Genomic DNA, 6,000 nt, shown 5'->3' on the forward strand with positions numbered 1-6,000 from the left:
ACGAACAATATTTAATATTTCCGATTCCGGAATTAATTTCCGTTTCGAACAAATATTTAATATTTCCGTTTCCGGAATTATTTTCCGATTCCGGTAATATTTCCGATTCTGACAATATTTCCGTTTCCGGCAATATTTCCGATTCTGGCAATATTTCCATTTCCGATAATATTTTCCGATACGTACCATGTTTCCGTTTCCGGCAACATCTACGACTTGGATAATATTTATATTTCCGATACGATCCATATTTCCGTTTCCGGCAATATCATCGTTTCCGGAGTATTCATTTCTTGCCTGTGACGATCTTAGCTCCCACTGAAACCAAGATTCGTCGGTTCCGAATATTCATAGATGGAGTATTTAATGCCATTAAATACTTGATCCGTTTACGTACTATTTGTGTGACCCTACGGGTTCAGTCAAGAGTAAGCTGTGGATTAATATCATTAATTCCACTTGAACTGAAGCGGCCTCTAGCTAGGCATTCAGCTCACTTGATCTCACTGAATTATTAACTTGTTAATTAATACTGAACCGCATTTATTAGACTTAACATAGAATGCATACTTGGACCAAGGGCATTATTTCCTTCAGTCTCCCACTTGTCCTTAGGGACAAGTGTGCATTTCCTAATTCCTTTGTCGCTCGATGCTTGCTCTTGAACATAAGGTAAGAGTTGTCATCCTTATTACATCCAGAGGTGTTCCTCGGTTTCAGAGTTCAACTGATCAAATAAACAGATAATCATAGCCTATGATTCATCCGAGCACGGCCATGCATTTCACAGTTTCTAGCTCTCCGAGTGGCCTTGTACAACTTTTAAGCATCTCATCCCGATTTATGGGAGGACAATCCCAATCTTGCGATCTTGAGATTAGACTTCGTTTGATAGGTGATTACCTGAGCGTTGCCTTTATAGCCTCCTTTTACGGTGCGACGGTTGGTCAACGTCAAAGCAACCAGTTCTCAAACAAGTAATCTTCAAATCACTCAGGTATTGAGGATTTAGTGTCTAATAATTTAATGAAATTTACTTATGACAGACTTTCATCTCTTACAGTAAAGTTTCATAGGTCTTGTCCGATACTAGTCTTCCCAAAGTAAGTATCTATGCAAATGATTATGACATTGCCATGTCCACATAGTTCAAGAAACAGAACTACTAGTCATCTTGCATTCTAATCGTCTAACGTTTTCTATGCGTCCAATTTTATAGAAAACTCCGATTAGGGACCATTTTCAACCTTTGACATTCAAGTTCACTTGATAGACATTTCTTAGTCACAGGACTGGTCCTGACAGTCTATCTTGAATATATCGTCAAATTGAAGGGACTCATCATTTAATAAACCACAAATTAAATGGAAAAATGAATTCTTTTCATTTATTGTGAATGATTAACCAATAATGTTTTACAAAGATTTAAACTCTAAAACTTTAAAACATTAAACAGAGACATCAAAGCCATTCTCCAATATGCTTGATTCCCATAGCTGCAGTGTGCGAGTTGTGCTTCGCTTGCGGCAGAGGTTTAGTTAATGGATCTGATATGTTGTCATCAGTTCCAATTTTGCTTATCTCGACTTCTTTTCTTTCAACGAACTCTCGTAGAAGGTGAAATCTACGAAGTACATGCTTGACTCTCTGGTGGTGTCTAGGCTCTTTTGCCTGTGCAATAGCTCCGTTATTATCACAATACAGGGCTATTGGTCCTTTAATGGAGGGGACTACACCAAGTTCTCCTATGAACTTCCTTAGCCATATAGCTTCCTTTGCTGCTTCATGTGCAGCAATGTACTCCGCTTCAGTTGTAGAATCCGCAATGGTGCTTTGCTTAGCACTTTTCCAGCTTACTGCTCCTCCGTTGAGGCAGAAGACAAACCCAGACTGTGATCTGAAATCATCTTTGTCGGTTTGGAAACTTGCGTCCGTATAGCCTTTAACAATTAATTCATCATCTCCACCATAGACCAGGAAGTCATCTTTGTGCCTTTTCAGGTACTTCAGAATATTCTTGGCAGCAGTCCAATGCGCCTCTCCTGGGTCTGACTGGTATCTGCTCGTAGCACTGAGTGCGTACGCAACATCCGGGCGTGTACATATCATAGCATACATTATTGAACCAATCAATGATGCATATGGAATCCCATTCATTCGTCTACGCTCATCAAGTGTTTTTGGGCACTGAGTCTTGCTTAGAGTCATTCCATGAGACATGGGTAGGTAGCCTCGCTTGGAGTCCGCCATCTTGAACCTATCAAGCACCTTATTGATATAAGTGCTTTGACTAAGTCCAATCATCTTTTTAGATCTATCTCTGTAAATCTTGATGCCCAATATGTACTGTGCTTCTCCTAGATCCTTCATCGAAAAACATTTCCCAAGCCAAATCTTGACAGAGTTCAACATAGGAATGTCATTTCCGATAAGCAATATGTCGTCGACATATAATACTAGGAAAGCAATTTTGCTCCCACTGACCTTCTTGTATACACAAGATTCGTCCGGGTTCTTGATGAAACCAAAGTCACTGACTGCTTCATCAAAACGTATATTCCAGCTCCTGGATGCCTGCTTCAATCCGTAGATTGACTTCTTTAGCTTGCATACCTTTTTAGCATTCTTTGGATCCTCAAAACCTTCAGGCTGTGTCATAAACACAGTTTCTGTTAAAACGCCGTTTAAGAAAGCAGTTTTGACATCCATCTGCCATATTTCGTAATCGTAATATGCAGCGATTGCTAACATTATTCGAATAGACTTTAGCATTGCAACTGGTGAAAAGGTTTCATCGTAATCCACACCGTGGACTTGCCTGTAACCTTTTGCAACCAATCTAGCTTTGAAAACTTCAAGTTTCCCATCCTTGTCCTTTTTCAGTTTGAAAACCCATTTGCTTCCAATGGCTTGGTAGCCATCTGGCAAATCGACCAAATCCCATACTTGGTTTTCAGACATGGAGTCTAATTCAGATTGCATGGCTTCTTGCCATTGCTTGGAGCTAGGGCTCGTCATAGCTTGCTTGTAAGTCGCAGGTTCATCACTTTCAAGTAATAGAACGTCATAGCTCTCGTTCGTCAAAATACCTAAGTACCTTTCCGGTTGAGATCTATATCTTTGCGATCTACGCGGGGTAACATTTCTAGATTGACCATGATTCTCACCAGATTCTTCTAAAGATCTCTGAGTTTCATCCTGAATGTCATCTTGAGCATTCTCTAGAGTTTGTTGTTCGACTCGAATTTCTTCGAGGTCTACTTTTCTCCCACTTGTCATTTTGGAAATGTGATCCTTCTCCAAAAAGACACCATCTCGAGCAACAAACACTTTGTTCTCAGATGTATTGTAGAAGTAATACCCCTTTGTTTCCTTTGGATAGCCCACAAGGATACATTTGTCAGATTTTGGATGAAGTTTGTCTGAAATTAATCGTTTGACGTATACTTCACATCCCCAAATCTTAAGAAAAGACACATTTGGAGGCTTTCCAAACCATAATTCGTATGGAGTCTTTTCGACAGCTTTAGACGGAGCTCTATTTATAGTGAGTGCAGCTGTATTTAGTGCATGTCCCCAAAATTCTAATGGAAGTTCGGCCTGACCCATCATTGACCTGACCATGTCTAGCAAGGTTCTGTTCCTCCGTTCTGACACACCGTTCCATTGTGGTGTTCCAGGAGGAGTCAATTCTGATAGAATTCCACATTCTTTCAGATGGTCATCAAATTCATAGCTCAGATATTCACCGCCTCTATCAGACCGCAGTGCCTTAATCTTCTTGCCTAATTGATTCTCTACTTCACTCTGAAATTCCTTGAATTTGTCAAAGGATTCAGACTTATGCTTCATTAGGTAGACGTAACCATACCTACTGAAGTCATCAGTGAAAGTGATAAAGTAGCTGAAACCACCTCTAGCATTTGTACTCATTGGTCCACATACATCTGTATGGATTAAACCCAATAGTTCATTTGCTCTTTCTCCAACTTTAGAGAAAGGTTGCTTTGTCATTTTGCCAAGTAAACATGATTCGCATTTACCATAATCCTCTAAGTCAAATGGTTCTAGAATTCCTTCCCTTTGAAGTCTTTCTAAGCGTTTCAAGTTTATATGGCCTAATCGACAATGCCACAGATAGGTGAGATCTGAATCATCCTTTTGGCCTTTTTGGTATTTATGTTATATACTTGTTTGTCGTGATCTAATAAATAAAGTCCATTGACTAATCTAGCAGATCCATAAAACATCTCTTTAAAATAAAACGAACAACTATTGTCTTTTATTAAAAAGGAAAATCCCTTAGCATCTAAGCAAGAAACTGAAATGATGTTTTTAGTAAGACTTGGAACATGGAAACATTCTTCCAGTTCCAAAACTAGCCCGGAGGGCAACGACAAATAGTAAGTTCCTACAGCTAATGCAGCAATCCGTGCTCCATTTCCCACTCGTAGGTCGACTTCACCCTTGCTTAACTTTCTACTTCTTCTTAGTCCCTGTGGATTGGAACATAAGTGTGAGCCACAACCTGTATCTAATACCCAAGAAGTTGAATTAGCAAGTATACAGTCTATAACGAAAATACCTGAAGATGGAACGACTGTTCCGTTCTTCTGATCTTCCTTTAGCTTCAAGCAATCTCTCTTCCAATGCCCCTTCTTCTTGCAGTAGAAGCATTCGGATTCAGAAGTGGGTTGACTGACCTTTCTCTTTGCAGATTTGGCGCCAGTTTGCTTAGTTGGGCTGGCTTTGTTGCCACCTTTCTTAGCATTCCTCTTCTTTCCAGATTTCTTGAACTTGCCCCCACGCACCATAAGCACATCCTGCTTATCACTTTTGAGCGTCTTTTCAGCGGTCTTCAGCATACCGTGAAGCTCAGTGAGCGTTTTGTCCAGACTATTCATACTGTAGTTCAGTTTGAACTGATCATACCCGCTATGAAGAGAATGGAGGATGGTGTCTATAGCCATTTCCTGAGAAAATTGCTGATCCAGCCGACTCATATTCTCAATGAGTCCAATCATTTTGAGAACATGTGGACTTACGGGCTCGCCTTTCTTAAGCTTGGTCTCAAGAATTTGCCTATGAGTCTCGAATCTTTCGACTCGAGCCAGATCTTGGAACATGTTCTTCAACTCACTGATGATTGTGAAAGCATCTGAGTTGATGAACGTTTTCTGCAGATCCGCACTCATGGTGGCGAGCATTAGACATTTCACATCCTTGTTGGCATCAATCCAACGATTGAGGGCTGCCTGAGTGACCCCGTCGCCTGCAGCTTCGGGCATCGCCTCATCTAGGACATACTCCTTTTCTTCCTGCATAAGAACTATTTGCAAGTTCCTTTGCCAGTCAAGGAAGTTTTTCCCGTTCAACTTCTCCTTTTCGAGAATTGATCGAATGTTGAATGAATTGTTGTTTGCCATATTAAAAACTACAATTGAAAAGAATAAACAAATAAATAACCATTCACAGTTTCTCTTAATAAACTTAAATTCTAGCATACATGCATAATTCAATGTTTATTAAGCATTTTATTCAATTTATGTGTTCCGGCAGGTGTGAATAAAATGATTCCAAGATCCTAAAATCATTGAAGAACTAAGCACAGTTTGTCGACTTAATCCTAGAACATCTTAGGTAAGCAAAAACCTTTTGCTAATAGTCTAGAAACTATTCTTGGTTGATAGGTACGTCTAAGAACTTATTAGGTAAACCTATCGAATTTGCCACGACATAAAAGGACTCCTTACTTATATCGTTGAGTTTCACCAAAACTAACATGTACTCACAATTATTTGTGTACCTTGCCCCTTTAGGACCAATAAGTAACACCTCGCTGAGCGAAAACTATTACTAGATTGATGTAAAGGATATCCAAGCAAGTGTATATTTTGGCATGGCACCTTTTAACTCAATTTTTTTAAGTTTGGAACTTAAGGCTCTTACTATGTTGGTTAGATTTTAAGTGAACTAAAATCCTTAATCATGCAACATAAT

Source organism: Spinacia oleracea, chromosome 6, assembly GCF_020520425.1.
Source record: "Spinacia oleracea cultivar Varoflay chromosome 6, BTI_SOV_V1, whole genome shotgun sequence".
Classification (NCBI taxonomy): domain Eukaryota; kingdom Viridiplantae; phylum Streptophyta; class Magnoliopsida; order Caryophyllales; family Amaranthaceae; genus Spinacia; species Spinacia oleracea.